Below are 21,290 nucleotides of genomic sequence, written 5' to 3' on the forward strand. Positions count from 1 at the left end.
CTCCTGTCTAACCCCCAGGCCAAGTCCATCCGTCACCAAGTGTCGCTGCTCCACCGCGGGCAGCCATCGTGTTCCTCCAGTGTCGCCTGGTTTAGGCCTTGTGACTACTTGCGGCCAAAGTCCATTTACCACCCCTAGACAGGTGGAGACACAGAGGCATGTGGGTGAGGCCACAGGCGGGATTCCCCTGCACTATTTGGGCTTGAAAGAAGGAAAAAGTGTGTGTGTGTGTGTGTGTGTGTGTGTGTGTGTGTGTGTGTGTGTGTGTTACTGGGGATTAAACCCAGGGGCCTTCTACCTCTGAGCTACACACTCAGCCCTTTTGTGCTTTGAAACAGGGACTTGCTAAGTTGCTAAGGCTGGCCAAGAACCTTTGATCACCCATAGTCTCCCAAGTAACTGGGATTATAGGCATGTATCCCCACGGCTGGTTTTACTTTTGAAATGACACTGTGTATATGACAGATCTTCAACTTAAAAAGTGGAAATTTACCGGGCATGGTGGTGCACACTTGTAATCCCAGCATTTGGGAGGCTGAGACAGGAGGATCACTGTTCGCGGCCAGCCTCAGCTACTTAGTGAGGCCCTCTGCAACTCAGTGAGACCCGGTTTCAAAATAAAGAATACAAAATAGGGCTGGGGGTGCAGCTCAGAGGTTGAAGTCCCCTGGGTTCAATCCCCAGTACCGCAAAAAAAAAAAAAAGTGGAAATTTCTGTTTTTATTATAGTAATCTATTTAAAAGGTTGAAATTAACTTTTACCAAGTTGAGGAAAAACCCTTATCTAATTGCCTGATATATGCACAAGAGAAGGCTTTTCCCTAACCATTCTAAATTCTATTAGCATGAAAAAGAAATTGTTGACTGTAATCCTAGTACTTGGGAGGCTGAGACAGAAGGATCACAGGTTTGAGGCCATCCTCAACAACTTAGCAAGACCCTCCACAATTTAGCAAGACCCTGTTTCAAAGTAAAAAATAAAGGCCAGAGCCGGGCGTGGTGGCGCACGCTTGTCATCCCCGCGCTTGGGAGGCAGAGACAGGAGGATCACGCAGGTTCGAAGCCAGCCGCTCTGGCTTAAGAGACCCTGTTTCCAAATAAAAATATAAAAAATAGGTCTGGGAGCGTAGCCTGGAGGTAGAAGGGCTTCCAGAAACCCCAGTACCACCAAAAAAAAAAAAAAAAAAAAAAAGGGCCTGGCATGGTGACCCACACTTGTAATCCAAGCATTTGGGAGGTGGAGACTGGAGGATGGTGGTTCACGGCCAGCCTCAGCTACTTAGTGAGGCCCTTTGCAACTCAGTGAGACCCTGTTTCAAAAATAAAGAATAAAAAATTAGGGCTGGGGGTGTCTCTCAAAGGTAGAGTGTTCCTGGGTTCCATTCCCAGTACAATAAATAAATAAATAAATAAATAAATAAATAAATAGGTGTAACTCAGAAGCAGAATGCCCTGGGTTCCACCCCCAGTATGCGCGCGTGCGAGCACGCGCACACACACACACACACACGATAGTGAGGGCTACAGGATGGGCCAGGGTGACGCGTAGGTTACGAATAGAGGCTGCTTCAGTCCTTTTGCACGTCAAGGATTTACCGTAAGGAGAGAAAAGTATGCACGACTGGGGCTGGGGATAGGGCTGGGGGCTGAGGCGGTCGCAGGCCTGTACCTAGCAGGCAGCTTGGCGTCTGGTGTGGGCTCAACAGTGGCTCACCAAGGACAGAGAAGAAGCAGGACACATTTCCACACCTTGTTTATCTAGCAGTCTACAAAAATGTCCCCAAGCCCTAGGAATTACCCCTTGAGCACAAGCACTATTACTTAAATAAACAAAACATCCTTCTGCTGGAAGGCTCTGTTCGGCACCTGCTCCCCTCAGGGCTGCAGGTCACCAGCCAGCCTAGGTGTCGCTGGCATAAGAAAGGCGGATGCCGCCACGGGTCCCGGTGCCGGGGCTGATCTCACAGGAAACCTTGGGGCTTTCCCAGCCGACAGCAGGCCCGGGGTAATCTGATGAAGCCGATGATTACGCTTCTGTTTCAGCTGGGGCAAACATTAAAGCTTCCTGCCTGGCTGCACAGGGAGGACCTCGCCCCCCACCCTGCCACCCCACAAACTGGACAGGGCGAAGGCTGAGGGCAAAGGTGACAGGATGACACTGGCTTTTTTTTTTTTTTTTTTCTTTGCGGTACTGGGGATAGAACCCAGGGGCATCTACCTCTGAGCTCCACCCCGGCCCTATTTTTTTATTCTTTATTTTGAAACAGGTTCTCACTAGTGCAAAGGGCCTCACTAAGTAGACACTGGCTTTTTTGTTGTTGCTGTTTATGTACGTGGAAATGGGATTGAACCCCAGACATTCAACCTCTGAGCCACACCCGCAGCCCTTGATATTTTTTTATTTTATCTATTTATTATTGTGAGACGGGACACTGGGGGTTGAACCCAGGGGTATTCTACCTCTGAGCTACATCCTCAGCCCTTGATATTTTTATTTCATTTTATTTATTTATTTTTGTGTGTGGTACTGGGGATTAAACCCAGGGCATTCTACCTCCGAGCTACACCCCCAGCCCTTTTTTTTTTTTTTTTTTGCGGGTCTGGGGATAGAACCCAGGGGCATTCAGCCTCCAAGCTACACCCCCTGCCCTATTTTGTATTCTTTATTTTGAAACCGGGTCTCACTGAGTTGCAGAGGGCCTAAGTAGCTGAGGCTGTCCGCGAACCGCAATCTTCCGGTCTCAGCCTCCCGAATGCGGGATGACAAGTGTGCGCCACCACGCCCGGCTACTCCCAGCCCTCTGTTTCTTATTTTTTTGTGGTACTAGGGATTGAACCCCGGGGGGATTTTCTTTTCAGCTATACCTCTACCTCTGAGCTACACTCCCAGCTGTATTTTTCTTTTTACTTTGAAACAGGGTCTCACTAAATTGCAAAAGGACATCAAGAAATTGCCGAGGCTTTCCATGAACCTGTGCTTCTCCTGCCTCAGCTTCCCAAGTACTGGGATTACACGTACGTACCAACATACCTGGCTGTGTGTGTGTGTGTGACACGTACGTACCAACATACCTGGCTGTGTGTGTGTGTGTGTGTGTGTGTGTGTGTGTGTGTGTGTGTGTGTTTTGCAGTATTGGGGATGGAACCCAGGGGCATTCTAGCTCCGAGCTACACCCCCCAGTTGTATTTTTTATTCTTTATTATTTTTATTTTTTATTTTTTTTTGGTGGTACTGAGGGTGGAACCCAGGGGCTTTGTTCTACCTCCGGGCTATACTCCCAGACCTATTTTATTTTTATTTTTTATTATTATTATTATTTTTTTTTTTTTTTGGTGGTACTGGGGTTCCTGGAAGCCCTTCTACCTCCGGGCTACACTCCCAGACCTATTTTTATATTTTTATTTGGAAACAGGGTCTCCTAAGCCAGCACGCGCGGCTGGCTTCGAACCTGCGCGATCCTCCTGTCTCTGTCTCCCAAGCGCGGGGATTACAAGCGTGCGCCACCACGCCCGGCTCCTATTTTATATTTTATTTGGAAACAGGGTCTCACTAAGTACCTGAGAGCCTCACTCAGTAGCTGAGGCTGGCTTTGAACCTGTGCGATCCTCCTGTCTCAGCCTCCCGAATGCTGGGATTACAAGCGTGCGCCACCAGGCCCAGCTTTCTACCTTATTTTTGTACTGGGGATTGAACCCAGGGGTGTTCAGCCTCTAAGATACATCCCAAGCCCTATGCCAACTGGACAATTTTTTTTCTTTGTCCCCCCTCCCTAGGTATTGGGGATTGAACCCAAGCAAGAGTACCCTACCACTGAGCTACATCCCAGCCCTTTTTTTTTTTTTTGGTGGCACTGGGGGTGGAACCCAGAGGCTTTCTACCTCCGGGCTATACTCCCAGACCCATTTTATATATTTTTTTTTATTTGGAAACAGGGTCTCACTAAGTTGCTGAGAGCCTCACTAAGTAGCTGAGGCTGGCTTCGAACCTGTGCGATCCTCCTGTCTCAGCCTCCCAAGCGCGGGGATTACAAGCATGCGCCACCATGCCCGGCATCCCCGGCCCTTTTGATTTTGAAACAGGGTCTCACTAACTTGCTGCGGCTGTCCTCCCACTTGCGATCCTCTAGCCTGAGCCTCCCAAGTGCTGAGCTGACAGGCAGGCACCACCACCCCCAGCCTCATTTCTCCGCTTTACTAACTCACCATCTGTTGAGCCTGCCTGTCGCCGTGCGTACATACACATCTACACGGCTGCCAGGTGCACTGCCTTTACTCCACCCCCACCGCTGCCTCCGAGTTCTAGGCTGCGAGGCTGAGCTGAATATCCTCCTAGGTACTTTTCAATGCCTTAAATAAATTTGCTAAAAGAAAAAAAAAAATTAAACGAGCTTGAAGCTACCTGGGCCGGGGCATGCAGCGGGCCTCCTGGGCTGCCCCTTTTCCAGTCTGTCCTCCGAGTCTCTTGGGGAAGCTGCCAAAGGTCTGGGCTTCACGGTGCCTGGGGAGGCTGGGAGGGAGGATCCAGTTTCTGGAAACTGTTTCCCTGAAAACAAGGTGGAAAAAAAGGTTAGCATCCTTTTGAGACAAGAGGTAGCCACGGAGAGTGGGCCTGTGAGTCCGAGACCTAGGTTCTGGTCCCGGCTCTGCCACACATTCATAGCTCCGGGGCCAGTTCTGCCCTGGCTGCCTGGCTGTGGGCACCGCCAAGCCCTGTGACGACCCGGCCCTGACATTCTGGGCTATGCTCCTGGTTTCTCACCCTGCCAGTGGCGTGGTTTCATGCAAGACACTTTCAATCTCTGGCCCTCAGCTTCCCCACCTATAAAATGAAGATCATGAAGCCGGTGTCTGCTCGCCTCCCTCCCAGGGTTGCTGTAAGAAGGCAAATGAGAACCCAGGTGTGAAAGGACTTGGCAAACTTTATAAGCAAGATGAAGATACCCACGCCTGGCTGAGGTGTGACTCAGGATGCATGAGTATGCCTGAGACCCTGAGTTCTATCCCCAGACCACAATAAAGAAAAAACAGGTTATCAAATTATCAAGTCCTGCCGGGTGTAGTGGCGCACACTTGTAATCCCCGCGCTTGGGAAGCAGAGAAAGGAGGACCGCACAGGTTCGAAGCCAGCCTCAGCTACTTAGTGAGGCTCTCAGCAACCTAGTGAGACCCTTTTTCAAAATAAAGTATAAAAAAGGTCTGGGAGTATAGCCTGGAGGTAGAAAAGACCCTGGGTTCCATCCCCAGTAGCACACACACACACACAAAAAAAAAGGTATTGGAAGTCGAATGTCCCTGGGTTCAATCCCCAGTACCATTATAAATAAATAAGAATATGTGTTAAAACAAACAAAACAAGCCGGGCGTGGTGGCGCACGCTTGTAATCCCAGCATTCAGGAGGCTGAGACCTGGAGGATCGCGGTTCGCGGACAGCCTCAGCTACTTAGTGAGGCTCTCTGCAACTCAGTGAAACCCGGTTTCAAAATAAAGAATAAAAAATAGGGCAGGGGATGTAGCTCGGAGGTCAAATGCCCCTGAGTTCCATCCCCAGACCCGCAAAAAAAAAAAAAAAAAAAAAAAAAAAATTGGGCTGGGCGGAGTGGCGCACACTTGTCATCCCAGCATTTGGGAGGCTGACACAGGAGGATTGCGGTTCACAGGCAGCCTCAGCTACTTAGTGAGGTCCTCTGCAACTCAGTGAGACCCTGTTTCAAAATAAAGAATAAAAAATAGGGCAGGGGTGTAGCTTGGAGGTTTAATGCCCCTGGGTTCCATCCCCAGACCCACAAAATATAAAAACTAAAAAATAAAATAAAATCAGAAAGCAAGCCAACTAAAATAACGACCAGAACCAAGTGTTCCTCCGTGAGCAGCGCCACGCTGGGGACCCAGCCGGCCCAGATTTGTAAGCAGGCCATGTGAACCCACCCTTCACTGGATCAAGTCTGACTCCCTTGTAGGTTTTTACCAACCGTCCAAGAAGCATACTTTGTATTTTTCTCCCCTCAAGAACACACGCGCACGCGCACGCACGCACACACACACACACACACACACACCCCTCACCCCTGGAATTCTGAAGTAAGGAAACAGACTGTGGGGTCCCAAGACCAGCCCCGGGGACTGGGCGCAGTGGAGGACCCTGAGCCAGGAAGGCAGGTCCCTATGGAGCCAGGGTGGGCAGGCCAGGCTGAGGGCCCTGCCCAGGTCCTCAGGAGCCAAAGTGCACCTAAAAGCCAGCCGGTCCCTGGCAACTGCCAGCAACTTCCGCTGTGGACACCACCGCCTTCCACAGGCCCAGGAGGGAGCTGAGGGCCCCTGGTCTGCAATGACAAAATGCACTCGCCGGCCAGAGCTGACTCACCAGCGTGTCTGGAGCAGCTGCCTTCCCAGGTGTGCCCCGCCCTAGACACTGACTGTCCCCAAGAGGAAGGGCCGCCCCACCTCCCAAGGCCTCACCATCTTCCCAGTGCTCAGCTCGCTGGTGCTGGCCAGGAACGTTGGCCCTCCCTCCACAGACGGCCGCAGGGAAGTCCCGGGTCCTTCAAGGGCCACGCAAGTACCATCCTGTGGCAACTGTGTGTCACCAGAGGGCAGGGTGGAGCCCTGGCTGGTAAAGGGAATCCAGCAGGGCCCTCCAGAAGTGCCAGGCACCCCCAACGGTGCGGTGGACGGCTCCCCATGTCCTGCTGGGCACCCCCCCATCTGCAGCTGGCCACAGCTCAGGCTCCTCATCAGCCTCACTGCGGTGAGGGGCTGTCTGGCCTCATTTATCTCAGCGTCCTGTTCCCAGGGGCTTCTTTGTTCAGCAAAATCTGACAATTTTAGCAGAAACATCAAACCCACCAGCCTATTGGTGGCCAGCCACGTGGAATATAAACATTTTCCCTCATTTTGTCTTTTTTTTTTTTTTTTTTTTTTTGTTGTTGTTTTCGGACTGGGAAACCGAACCCAGGCCGTTCTACCGAGCTACACCTCCAGCTCTCTTTATTATTTGTGGTACAAATGGAACCCAGGACCATTCTACCTCTGAGCTACTCCCAGCCCTATTTTTTATTTTATTTTAAAACAGGGTCTCACTGAGTTGCAAAGGGCCTCACAAAGTAGCTTAGGCTGTCCGCAAACCTCAATCTGCCAAGTCTCAGCCTCCCGTATGCTGGGATTACAAGCATCCCTTATTTATTTATTTATTTATTTATTTTGCGGGTCTGGGGATGGAACCCAGGGGCATTCTACCTCCGAGCTATACCCCCTGCCCTATTTTTTTATTCTTTATTTTGAAACCGGGTCTCACTGAGTTGCAGAGGGCCTAAGTAGCTGAGGCTGTCGGCGAACCGCGATCCTCTGATCTCAGCCTCCCGAATGCTGGGATTACAAGTGTGCGCCACTACGCCTGGCTCCCTTTGTGTGTGTGTGTGTGTGTGTGTGGTACTGGGGGTGGAACCCAGAGGCTTTCTACCTCCGGGCTATACTTCCAGACCTTTTTTTTTTTTTTTTTTTTTTGGAAACAGGGTCTCACTAAGTTGCTGAGAGCCTCACTAAGTAGCTGAGGCTGGCTTTGAACCCATGCGATCCTCCTGTCTCAGCCTCCCAAGTGTGGGGATTACAAGCGTGCGCCACCACGCCCGGCCTTCCCTTTTTTATATTTATTTATTTATTTATTTATTTATTTATTTATTTTGGTGGTACTGGGGTTCCTGGAAGCCCTTCTACCTCTGGGCTACACTCCCAGACCTATTTTATATTTTTATTTAGAAACAGGGTCTCCTAAGCCAGCGCGCGCGGCTGGCTTCGAACCTGCGCGATCCTCCTGTCTCCGCCTCCCAAGCGCGGGGATGACAAGCGTGCGCCACCACGCCCGGCCTTCCCTTTTTTATTTTTAAAACAGGGTCTCATTAAGTTGCTGTGGCTGGTCTCGAATCTCCAATCCTCCTATCTCAGCCTCCCAAGTATTGAAATTACAGGCGTGCGCTGCCTTGCAAGACCTTCACTGTATTTTTATCCTAGGAAGAGACCAGCTTTGCCCTTTTGTTTTTTCTTTACGCTTAACACACAGTGGCCTACACCTGGCCCTGTGGGTCACACAGGAGCAAGTGGAATGAGGGGGGAATGACACCCCCAACCCTTTTCACTAGATAATGAGCATGTGGGGAGGGGCTGCACAGGCAGGGCCTCAGTACATCTGCAGCGGTGCCCAGCATGTGCGCACATATGCATGCCCGTGTGCGCACGCACACACACACACACACACACACACACACACACACACACACACAGGCACACACAGGCACCAGGTCAGGCTTAAAGGGCACACCCAGCCAGAAGTGAGCGGACAGTTCCACATCAGGCCCCCTGAGAAGTTTCGTTTCCTGAGAAACACCTGTCTGAGCTGCTCTGGGTACTGGGGACTGAACCCCGGGGGGCAGTCTGCCACCGAGTGACGCCCCCAACCCTTTTCACTAAATTATGAGACAAGATTTTGCTCTGTTGCCCAGGATGGCCTCGGACTTGCAATCCTCCTGCTAGAGCCTCTGAGTAGCTGGGATTACAGGCCATGCCACCATTTACTTCATTCTATTCTATTCTATTTCATTTTATGGAACTGGGGGTGGAACCCAGGGGCATCCTACCTCCAAGTGACACCCCAGCCCCATTTTCTATTCTTTATTTGGAAACAGGGTCTCTCTGAGTTGCAAAGGGCCTCACTTAGTAGCTGAGGCTGGCTGAGAACTGTGATCCTCCTGTCTCAGCCTCCCGAATGCATGTCTTTTTTTTTTTTTTTTTTTGGTGGTGGTACTAGGTGTGGAACCCAGAGGCTTTCTACCTCCGGGCTATACTCCCAGACCTTTTTTTATGTTTTATTTGGAAATAGGGTCTCACTGAGTTGCTGAAAGCCTCACTAAGTAGCTGAGGCTGGCTTCGAACTGTGCGATCTTCCTGTCTCCGCCTCCCAATCAAGGGGATGACAAGCGTGCCCACCACGCCCGCCCAGCTCAAATGCATGTCTTTTTTTTTTTTTTTTTTGGTGGTACTGGGGGTGGAATCCAGAGGCTTTCTACCTCCGGGCTATACTCCCAGACTTATTTTTTATTTTTTATTTGGAAACAGGGTCTCACTAAGTTGCTGAGAGCCTCACTAAGTAGCTGAGGCTGGCTTTGAACTTGATCAATCCTCCTGTCTCAGCCTCCCAAGCGCAGGGATTACAAGCGTGCACCACCACGCCCAGCTCAAACGCATGTCTTTTAAATGCAAACAATATATATAAACATTAAAGGTCTTGGCCTGGAGGTAGAACTCGGTGGCAGACCACTTACCTAGCTAGGGTGAGGCTGAGGTCAATCCCCAGAACCACAAAAAAAGAAAAGAAAGCAAAAAATAATAATAATAATAATAATAAAAACTCTAGCTAGGCACGGTGGCGCACGCTTGTAATCCCCACACTTGGGAGGCAGAGACAGGAGGATCGCGCAGGTTCAAACTCAGCCGTGCTGGCTTAAGAGACCCCGTTTCCAAATAAAAATATAAAATGGGTCTGGGAGTGTAGCCCAAGGTAGAAGGGCTTCCAGGAACCCCAGTTCCACCAAAAACAAAACAAAAAACAAAAAACAAAAAAAAAAAAAAACGCCTCTGTAGACATCTTCTACCTTGGAGTTGCTGATGGGCATTCTGAGCTAAAAGAGGCGGGCCAAGGCCTAGCCTCTTTTCCCAACCTCTGAACTCCAAGATGGAGAAAATGTGCCTGTCTGTCCTTGTTCTCTGGAAACCTGGCCTCTGATTGCTAAGCGCATACAACGCCCACTCTTTCAGGCTGCTACACCACGCTGCTAGTGAAATAAAAATAGAACGGCAAAAGGCAGGAGGTACAAAGGAAGCCACAATGCTCACAAGCGAGGGCTGTGACTTCACTCTCACCCTGGGCTTCCTGTCTGCTAAGGCCCAGGCCAAGGTGAAGTCACAGTTATCAGTGACACACCGGACAGCCTCGGGCTTCCAGACAAGGCTTTTTAAAATGTTCTTCCCTTTCTCTTTCTCTGGAGGGTAAATTCTCAAGAGAATCTATTACCATCTAGACAAAATAGCACAAAATAGCACAGGACTGTAATTCCAGTACTTGGGAGGCTGACACAGGAGGAGTACAAGTTTGAGGCTAGCCTCTGACACTTAACAAGACCCTGTTTCAAATAAAAAAAAAATAAGCCAGGTGTGGTGGCACACACCTGTAATCCCAGTACTTGGGAGGCTGAGACAGGAGGATCATAGGTTTGAGATAGCCTCAACAAGTAATGAGACTCTCACGAAAATAGAAAGACCCTCTTTTTTTTTTTTTTTTTTTTTTGGTGGTGGTACTGGGGTTCCTGGAAGCCCTTCTACCTCCGGGCTACACTCCCAGACCTATTTTTACATTTTTATTTGGAAACAGGGTCTCCTAAGCCAGCGCACGTGGCTGGCTTCGAACGTGCGCGATCCTCCTGTCTCAGCCTCCCAAATGCGGGAATGACAAGCGTGCGCCAGCACGCCCGTCAGAAAGACCCTATTTCAAAATAAATTTTAAAATAGGGCTGGGATGTAGCTTGACAGCACAATGCCCCAGGGTTCAATCCCCAGGACTAAAAAATAGATAAACAGGGCTCAGGATGTAGCTCAAATTTAATCCTTAGTACAGCAAGAGAGAGGAGAGGAGAGGAGAGGAGAGGAGAGGAGAGGAGAGGAGAGGAGAGGAGAGGAGAGGAGAGGAGAGGAGAGGAGAGGGAGAAGAAAGGAGAGGAGAGGAGAGGAGAGGGAGAAGAAAGGAGAGGAGAGGAGAGGAGAGGAGAGAGAGAGAGAGAGAAAGAGAGAATGTGAATGAATGCAAGAACAAATAGGAACGAGAAAATGAATGAATACGAATCTGGCACATAAGGCCAATTCCGCAGGGTCACAAATTCCAAAAGAGCCGGCGACCAAAGTCGGAAGCCAGAGTTGTGGGCCCAGCCAGTCCCGGCTGCCACCGCTGTATCAATGCGTGACGTGGCCCGAGGGCAAGTTTCTCATCCCTCTGAGTTTCACCACCTCTCCAGTGGAGTCAGAAAACCAGAAAACCATGACCCTACAGCACCTCCCAGCCCAGGGCTCAGCACAAGAAATGTAAATACAGCAGCGGGCCAGGGCAGGACTCCTGCTACTCGCCCACAGATATACTGGAAAGAGCGTCAAGGCTGTCGTGTGTGTGTGTGTGTGTGTGTGTGTGTGTTACTAGTGATTGATCCCAAAGGCATTCTACCTCCCAGCCCTATTTCTTACTTTTATTTGGAAACAGGGTCTCTCTAGGTTGATGAGAGTCTTACTTGCTGAGGCTGTCCTCGAACCTATAATCCTCCTATCTCAGCCTCCCAAGTCCTGGGATTCCTGGCGCCCCGCTCTGGACACTGCTCACAGCTCCCACCATGAGGCTGAGCAACACAGCCCAAAGCCCAGGCGATGCGGAGTCTTGGGCGGCACGAGGGCACAGGACCGGACGGGGCGCTACTCTGCGGCCCAGGCTCGGCGGGCGGACGGGCAGGCGGCAGGCGTGGTTCTGTCACTTTGCTTTGTGTTCTGAGAGCGCCAGTGTCCTCTCTAATGAGCTCGCATTGTTTACTGAGTGCTGAGCAATACACTCACAGCAAGCCACCTGCCTAGGAGATGAGGAAGTGGACCTCTGCCCGCCCGGGCGCTGTTATGAGGGTGAAGTCAGTGCTCAGGAGACACACACTGGCCTTCCTTATTTACTGCTCTTACAATTATCGCTACCCCTGGCTCTAGGTTGGAATTTTTTTTTTTTAAGTAATGGTGATGAAACAAGGAGTATTCAACCTCTGAGCTACAACCTAGCCCTTTTTATTTTTTATTGAGACAGGATCTTGCTAAGTTGCTGAGGGCCTTGCTAAGTTGACGAGGCTGACCTCAAACCTGCGATCCTCCTGTCTCAGCCGGAGGCTGAGACAATAGCATGTACTATTTCAAACTTCTTTTCCTAAGTGTTTTAGTGTTTTCCCATGTGTGTGACTATTTAATCCAGATAATAGCTCTGGGGCAGATTGTCTTATACTTGAAAAAAGTGGAAGCTAGAACAGTAATTTTATTCAGAGTCTGTTTATGCAGGCATGGTGGCGCACACTTGTAATCACAGTATCTGGGAAGCAGAGACAGGAGAATCACAGGTTTGTAGCCAGCTTTAGCAACTTAGTGAGGCCCTCTGCACCTCAGTGAGACCCTGATTCAAAATAAAAACTAAAATAGGGCCAGGGTTTATAGCTGGGAGGTAAAATGCCCTTGGTGCAATCTCCAGCACTAGAGAGAGAGACAGATAGAGAGACAGAGAGAGAGACTATTTATGCCCCACCTCCTTCACTGCAAGGGATTTTTTTTTTTTTTTTTTTTTGGTACTGGGGATGGAATCCTTCTTGCCTCCGGGCTATACTCCCAGACCTATTTTTTTATATATATTTTATTTGGAAACAGGGTCTCTTAAGCCAGCACGGCTGGCTTCGAACCTGCGCGATCCTCCTGTCTCCGCCTCCCAAGCGCGGGGATGACAAGCGTGCCCACCACGCCCGGCTCAGTGCGAGGGATTAAAGGAGGTTCCTGCACCAAGGCTCGGGCTGACCCCACACCCTCCTGCTAAGTAGGGACGCTGACCACCGTGGCAAATCCAGGCATCCAGGCTCTGCTCGCTGGAGCTGAGTAGACTCAGCCGGCAGCAAGGTCTTTCCTCCGTGAGTACACTCTGGAAATTCCCCACCCTTCAGCTCCCAAGCTCACCAGTGATGCAATCTTTGCATATCTGTTTGTATTCGTAAGCTGACTTGGCTGGGATGGATCCTTCTAGAACAAATGAAAGTGATTCAGCCACAAATAAAGAACCCCGGGGTCAGCTGCCTGCACTGAGGCCAGCACAGCTTTCTGGGCCCTCGCTTGTCCTGTTCCTTCTCATCCTGGTGTCCATCCTCCGGGGCATCCGCAGTCTCTGCACACAGGACTCAAAACTCCCCACCCGCCAGGTGCAGTGACACGCGCCTCACCTGTGATCTCCGTACCTGGGGGACTGAGACCGGAGCGTCGCAAGCTCAAGGCTAGTGTGCCATAACTTAGCAAGAATCGATTTCAAAATTAAATTAAGCCGGGCGTGGTGGCTCACGCTTGTCATCCCCGCGCTTGGGAGGCGGAGACAGGAGGATCCTGCAGGTTCGAAGCCAGCCGCGGGCGCTGGCTTAGGAGACCCTGTTTCCAAATAAAAAAATGTAAAAATAGGTCTGGGAGTGTAGCCCAGAGGTAGAAGGGCTTCCAGGAACCCCAGTACCACCAAAAAAAAAAAAAAAAAAAATTTTTAATTAAATAGCGCTGGAGTATAGCTCAGAGGTAGAACACCCCTGGGTTCTATTACCAGAGCCAAACAAAAGCAAAAGCCTCCCGACCCAAGCTAGACACAAAATCAGGCAGGTCTGCGGGTGCAGCAGGCCCCCCTGGGCTGCACTAAGCTGGCTCTCTAGAAAGCCTGCGCTCACCACTGCGGCGGCGACCCGCTGGGCCTCACTGGTCCACGATTAGCGACCAGGATGCCGTCCTTTATCAAGTGCGTACAGTCCTGAGCTTGAGCTTGTTACTGAAAGCTATGAACTGCAGAACAGCTCGGTGGTACCCGGGCTCCACCCCCAGCACCACCACCAACAACAACCGAGAGAGATACCTAATTCAACTGAAAAGACCCTTAAGGAAGGGCCGCCTGGTAGAGCTCTTATATAAATAAGGTGCTCGGGAACGCGTCAGTGGGGAGGTGCCATTTAAGGCCAGCGCAAAAGAAGTTCAGCCGCAGGAAAAAATGCAGGGGAGGAAGCCCCAGGCCCACGAAGGCAGCCAGGTAGGGGCAGCTCCTCAAGTGAAGACCTCAGGGCCAAGCCGATGAGTGAAGGGAAGAGGAGTCAGTGAGACAAAGGGTCCCCACCTGCCAGAGCCCCTCGCAACGAGGTGCGCTGCCGGCTCCTCTCATGCCCAGCCTCCCTCGCGCAAGGGTTGTCCAGTTGCCATCACTTCCAGGACACAGGCCCTAGGGGCTACTGCACCTCTGTCCCGTCTCCCTTCCTTGGCCACAGTGACTTGAGAGCCATGTGTCCCAAATAGCACCTGCTTCGAGAAGGCAGAAGGTGGTCGGGCGTGGTCTGGTAATCCCAGCACGCGGGAGGCTAAGACAGGAAGATCGCAGGTTGGAAGCCAACCTCAGCAATTTAGTGAGGTTCTCGGCAACCCAGTGTGACCCTGTTTGCAAATAAGAATGAAATTGGGCTAGGGGTGCATCTCAGAGGTCGAATGCCTCTGGGTTCAATTCCCAGTACCACTGAATGAATGAATGAATGAATGGCGCATGCCTAGCTGTTCAGTCTCACGTCACGCCCAAGAAACCGCCAATGACTGATTAAAGCCCGGCTCCTTCCTATGGAAGAACAAATGCATGGAAGGAAAGTCAGGTTATAGCAATAACTTAAAACCAATCACCATTCTTCTTCCTTCCTTCCTTCTTTCTTTCTTTCTTTCTTTCTTTCTTTCTTTCTTTCTTTCTTTTTATGTGTGTATGTATATGGTACTGGGGGTTGAACCCAGGGGCATGCTACCTCTGAGCTACACCCCAGCCTATTTTATTCTTTATTTTCAAACAGAGTGTCACTGAGTAATGACACCAAGTAGCTGAAGATGGCCATGAACCTGCGATCCTCCCGTCTCAGCCTCCCAAATGCTGGGATTACAAGGGTGCGCCACCATGCCCAGCAAGTCACCATTTCTTATGGGGTTTTGTTTTGTTGGGTGGTACTAGGGATTGAACCCAGGGGGTTCTGCCACTGAACTACACCCCCAGGATCATCACACACTGGCCTTGGACCTGTGACCCTCCTGTCTCACCCCCTCCCCAGTGCTGGGATTACAGGTGTGCACCACTGCACCAGGCCTCTCGTTTGGAAGCTTCCTGGTTTACAAGCAAAGTAGACAAGGAAACATCTGCACCCATTTTTCAGAAGGGAAAAGTAAGAATTGAGACCGTCCAGTGACCTATCCAAGGGTGGGTTAGAATCAGGCAGATCTCAGTTCCCATCTTGGCCACAGTACTTAAAAGCTATTCGACTTGAGTAAGTTACGTAGTCCCTGAGCCTCGGCTTCCACAGCAGGATAACAAGGGTCATGAGGAAAGTGCTGGCTGGCACCTCTTAGGCGCTAAATACCAGCTGTTCCTGGCATCTGGAGACCCTAGTAATAGCCTGGGGAGAGTTGGCCCAACACAGTCCAGGTCCTGTGGCCCCAGTGTCAGAATCGGATCCCTGTCTCCTTGTTCCCTAGGGGCTGGAAACCCTCCAAGACAGCAGAGACAGGGCATGGCTGGACCTTGCAACACCGCTCGGTCTTTTCGGGAGAGGGAGGGTTCATCCACTTTTCTTTAGGCAGCAGCCCAAAAGTCCTCTCCACGACAGCCCTGCTCCAGAAAGGAAATGGCTTTGGCCGAGCTGCCAAACCCAAAGTTTGAAATTCTCAGTGTTGTGCAACCATCAGGAGACTGCATGAAAGTTGCAAAACATCAACTCCCAGGAAGATGGTAAGAGCCAATGGAAAATAAAGCCTTAGTCACCGTCCAAATCCGTTTAGCAACTGAGCATCTGGCTTTCTCACTCAGTTCTTCTGTGAAACCTCACAGCAACAACAAGCACTAAATTTTCTCATCATAATTTGTATTTGTTAAGCCGGGCGTGGCGGCGCACGCTTGTCATCCCAGCATTCGGGAGGCTGAGACAGGAGGATCGCGGTTCGCGGACAGCCTCAGCTACTTAGGCCCTCCGCAACTCAGTGAGACCCTGTTTCAAAATAAAGAATAAAAAATTGGGCAGGGGGAGTAGCTCGGAGGTCAAATGCCTGTGGGTTCCATCCCCAAACGTGCAAAAAAAAAAAAAAAATTGTATTTGATGCTGAGGATTGAACCAAGGGCCTGACACATGCTGGGCAAGAGCTCTACCACTGAGACTCATCCCAACCCTTTCTTCTATTTTTTATTTTTAAATATTTATTTATTTATTTATTTATTTATTTATTTATTTATTTATTTTTGTGGTACTTGGGATGGAACCCAGGGGCATTCTACCTCAGAGTGACACACTCAGCTCTATTTTTTTCTTTTCTTTGTGGTACTGGGGTTTCTGGAAGCCCTCTACCTCCAGCTACATTCCCAGACCTATTTTTACATTTTTATCTGGAAACAGGGTCCCCTAAGCCAGCGCGCGCGCGGCTGGCTTCGAACCTGCGCAATCCTCCTGTCTCTGCCTCCCAAGTGTGGGGATTACAAGCGTGCACCACCACGCCTGGCTATTTTTTTATTCTTTTTTTTTTCTTTTTCTTTTTCTTTGCGGGTCTGGGGATGGAACCCAGGGGCATTCGACCTCCGAGCTACACCCCCTGCCCTATTTTTTATTCTTTAGTTTGAAACAGGGTCTCACTAAGTTCCGGAAGGCCTCACTAAATAGCTGAGGCTGACCACAAACCGCAGTCATCCAGTCTCAGCCTCTCAAATGCTGGAATTACAAGAGTGCACCACCACGCCCGGCTTTCTTTCTAATTTCGAAACAGGGTCTCACTGAGTTGCAGAGGGCCTCACTAAGTAGCTGAGGCTGTCCGCGAACGGCGATTCTCTAGTCTCAGCCTCCCGATTGCTGGGATGACAAGCGTGCGCCACCACGCCCAGCTCTTTTTATTTTGAAACCAGGTCTCCTTAAGCTGCTGAAGCTGTGCTCAAAAATTGGCTTTGTTTTAGGTTCTAGAATCAAGCAACATGATTCAATAAAATAGGATAAGTGGCTGGGCGGAGTGGCACACGCCTGTAATTACTCGGGAGTATTGGGAGGTACAGACAAGTCAGCTTCAGCAACCTAGCAAGACACTATTACAAAATAAAAAATGAGCTGGGCATGGTGGCACACATCTGCAACCCGGTACATGCAAAGTTGTGACAGAAGGATCACAGGCTTGTGGCCAGCCTCAACAACTTGGCAAAGCCTTCTACACCTTAGTGAGACCCTGTTCCCAAAAAATTAAAAATAAACTACGCAGGAGATTGGTGGCTCAGAGATAAAATTCCCCGGGTTCAATCTCTAGTACCTGGGTTCATTTTCTAGTTCCTTATTAACTCTCTTGTCCAAATTCTGTGTATCTAAGAGCCTGTTCCTGTTAGAGGACGGTGGGGAATCTCAGCCCGTTTAGGATGACTGGTCTCCAGCCTCCGCCTTCCCAGCTCCAGTTGTCTGTCCCCTGCCGTCTGCAGACTCAGCTCCCCAGGAGGACACCGGGGCTCCTGGCACTGGGCAGCACTGGGCCTCAGCACTGTTTATGGCCCACCCGCCTGTGGCTGGGAGCCACGGCTGCCATAGCATGGCCTGTGCCTCAAATCGTGCACACTAAAATAGGAGAAGAAGCAGTCAAGCTGAGCACAGAAGCCAGTGAAGGAAAGATCAAGCTCATTAGAGTTCAGAACTGCGATGCGTCTGGGCTGGATGTTTGGCTATAATTACTACGTCAGAACTGATTAAATCCAAGCGATCAGGCTGGACATGGTGGTGCACGCTTGTAACCCCAGCATTCGGGAGGCTGAGACTGGAGGACGGCAGTTCGCGAACAGCCTCAGCTACTTAGTGAGACCCTGTTTCAAAATAAAGAATCAAAAATAGGGCAGGGCATGTAGCTTAGAGGTCAAATGCCCCTGGGTTCCATCCCCAAACCTGCAAAAAAAAAAAAAAAAAAGAAAGAAAACCTAAGAGACCAGAAGCTTCTAGTTTTTGTGAAAACTGTACAGGCCTAGTTCTAGTTTTGTGAAAACTGTGGTTTTGTGAAACCACAGGCCTGGTGTAATAAACAGCTTGTGATTAACCTGTAATCCCAGGAACTAAGGAGGAGAGGCTGGAGGATCACAAGTTCAAGGCCAGCCTGGACAATTTAGTGAGACCTGTGTCAGAGTAAAATAAAAAGGGCCCAGTGTGGTGGCGCACACTTGTAACCCCAGCATTCAGGAGGCTGAGACAGGAGGATCACAGTTCACAGACAGTCTCAGCTACTTAGTGAGGCCCTTTGCAATTCACTGAGCCCCTGTTTCAAAATAAAGAATCAAAAATAGGGCTGGGGGTGTAACTCGGAGGTCGAATCTCCCTAGGTTCCATCCCAGTACTGGGGGAAAAAAAGAAAAATAGGGTCTTGCTAGCCTGGCATGGTGGCGCACGCTTGTAATCCCCGCGCGTGGGAGGCGGAGACAGGAGGATCACGCAGGTTCGAAGCCAGCCGCGCTGGCTTAAGAGACCCTGTTTTCAAATAAAAATATATTAAAAAATAGGTCTGGGAGTGTAGTCCGGAGGTAGAAAGGCTTCTAGGAACCCCAGTACCACAAAAACAAACAAACAAACAAACAAGAGACCCTGTTTCCAAATCAAAATATAAAATAGATATGGGAATTAGAAATACCCCGGAGTTAGAAGGGTTCCATCCCCAGTACCACCAAAAAAAAAAAAAAAAAAAAAAATAATAATAATAATAATAATAAAATAAAAAAATTAATAAAGACTAAAAATAGGGATGAGGGTGTACTCGTAGTTAGTTAGAATGCCCCTGGGTTCCATCCCCAGTACTATAACAACAACAAGATACAGAAAGGGAAGTCCTTTGCCTGAGGACTCAAATCAATACTCCCGGAGTGAGAAGAGCTGGGACCTGCGGGTATGGGAAAGGCCATAATCTCTCTTTCCCAGGCAACTTTAATCAGCAGGGCGAAGGGGAAGAGGAATAAGTTTAAGAAAGAGCAGAGGAGAGCCTGGGTGTGGAATGTCCTATGCGGCGAGGATGACAGGGAAGCCGCAGGTCTGGCGGAAGGCTGAGCAGGAGGGCTCCGTTGCAGACAGGCCTCGCTGTAACCTGCCCTACGACAAGCCTCTCCGCCCTGCTTGCCAAGGTTCCTAAGGTGCAGAAGGCGCTCCCCAGGCCCTCCCGGGGCTGCTGGGACGGGCCTGCACTCGGAGAGGCCCCCCACATGCTGCTGAAGGTGGAGTTCTTGACATCTGGTGCTGTGCTGTTTGCTGGCCTCAGAGGGTTCAGATGGCTCCAGATCAGTAAACGCAACCAGGCTCCGGCCTCGGTGTGGCCAACGGGCCCTGTCTCATCCCCAGTGCTTCTCTGCCTTTGCGTGTCACCTGGGGCGCCCTGCGGAGGAACCCTGTGGCATCTCAGCCCACTTCTGGGGTGGAGGGCACGATATTAGGGTCTGGCAGGCCTGGCCTGGCCTCCCCAACGTAGGCTGGCCTGTCATCCCGCTCCTCGCTCCCGATGCCCTCTCCCTGCCTCACCTGGACCCATCAGGAGCCTGTCACTACTTCTCTCATGATATGCAGAATTTTTTTTTTTTTTTTTGGTGGTACTGGGGGGGTGGAACCCAGAGGCTTTCTACCTCCAGGCTATACTCCCAGACCTTTTTTCTATTTTATTTGGAAACGGTCTCACTGAGTTGCTGAGAGCCTCACTAAGTAGCTGAGGCTGGCTTCGAACCTATGCTATCCTCCTGTCTCGGCCTCCCAAGCGCGGGGATGACAAGCGTGCGCCACCACGCCCGGCCTATGCAGAATATTTTAGGGACAGCCCCTCAGGAATCATGCCTCAGTATCTCCAACATGCCAGCCTTCTCTGTACATGGGCGAACAGAGAAGCCCAAGCAGGGCTGTAGCCAGCTAGGCCGGTACTGGTCACACCAACCAGCTGGAGGGCCGCTGGTAAGGGGTGATGGGCGAGCCACCAGAGCCCCAGAGGGGACCCTGCATGTCACAGCCCGGGGCTCTGAGGCCCAGGGAAAGGAAGAGGCTCGCCAGGGTCACTCTAAAGCCACCTGCGCCTTCCAGATGCCCAGCACAGCACTCCCACCCCTCAGGTCCCTAGCTTCACCCCTTCTCTTGGAAGCCCACCCTGATTCCTGGACAACAGATGGACGTTCAGGCAGTGCTAGGCCTGCATCGGCTGGCCCCGCCAGGCTCCTCCCAGTTCTCTACCTCCTACAACCCATCTGAAAACACAGAGCTTGGCCGCCTCGCCACCTCGCCGCAGCCTCTGCACACCCTGCCTCCCTCCCCCGGCGCTCACGCTCTTACTCCAGTTTGGCCACCCGAAGCTGGCCTCCCTTCTTGACTACCGTCTTAGCTGGCTCCGCCACCTGGTCACTTTGACCTCTTGGCCCATTTCTTTAACTGGTATATTTATTTATTTTTGTTTTCTTTTTCTTCTTTTTTTTTTTTTTTCAGTACAAGGGATTGAACCCAAGGGCACATGGCCTCCGAGCTACGTTTCCAGCCCTTTTTGAAATTTTACTTTTATTTTGAGTTGGGTGGCCTCGAACTTGCAATCCTCCCGCCTCAGCCTCTTGCGTTGCTGGGATTACAGGTGTGTGCTACTGCACCTAGCTAAAACTTGTCGTTTGCAAGCATACAATTTAGTAGACTTCATATTCACAAGGCTTGTAACTATCACCACTAGCTAACTTCAGAACAGTTTCAGCGCAAGGAAGAACCCTGGACCCATTAGCAGTAACTCCATAGTTCTCCACCCCCAGCCCCGCGGCCACTAGAACCCAAGTGTGGAAGGCATACCAACTCAGGGTAAGGTTTCCCACGCCGCCCCCCAGCCACCCAACGCCTCTTTGCACAGACACGAATGCTACCAGTTCCTTAGTTACAGGGAAAACTCATTCTTTTTTTTTTTTTTTTCTTTTTTACCATCTGCATGCTAGGCAAGCGGTCTGCTAATGAGCTCTACTCCCAGCTCCCAAAAGTTGTTTTTTAAATTACAAGATTAAAGCCGGGCGTGGTGGCGCTTGTTTGTAATCCCTACACTTGGGAGGCTGAGACGGGAGGATCACACAGGTTCAAAGCCAGCCTCAGCTACTTAGTGAGGCTCTCAGTAACTTAGTGAGACCCTGTTTCCAAAAATAGGTCTGGGAGTATAGCCCGGAGGTAGAAAGGCTCTGGGTTCCACCCTCAGTACCACAAAAACAAAAACAAAAACAAAAACAAAAACAAAAACAAAAACAAAAATAAAAAAAAAATTACAAGATTAAAAAGTAAATAAATTGCCGGGCGTGGTGGCGCACGCTTGTAATCCCCGTGCTTGGGAGGCTGAGACAGGAGGATCGCACAGGTTCGAAGCCAGCCTCAGCTACTTAGTGAGGCTCTCAGCAACCTAGTGAGACCCTGTTTCCAAATAAAAGATAAAATAGGTCTGGGAG

General features: G+C 50.4%; 2 protein-coding genes across 2 annotated transcripts in view; both read right to left on the reverse strand.

The window, feature by feature from the left end:
• Nucleotides 1–21,290, reverse strand: part of LOC308278394 (CCA tRNA nucleotidyltransferase 1, mitochondrial-like) — a gene marked incomplete at both ends in the record, with an annotated part of 995,237 nt that overhangs the window by 91,924 nt on the left and 882,023 nt on the right.
• The window catches only part of IRAK2 (interleukin 1 receptor associated kinase 2), a gene marked incomplete at both ends in the record, with an annotated part of 58,902 nt that overhangs the window by 20,629 nt on the left and 16,983 nt on the right, over nt 1–21,290 (reverse strand). The window lies entirely within an intron of this gene.

The sequence above is a fragment of the Muscardinus avellanarius genome, assembly GCF_963383645.1.
Source record: "Muscardinus avellanarius genome assembly, chromosome: 22".
NCBI classification, from domain to species: Eukaryota; Metazoa; Chordata; class Mammalia; order Rodentia; family Gliridae; genus Muscardinus; species Muscardinus avellanarius.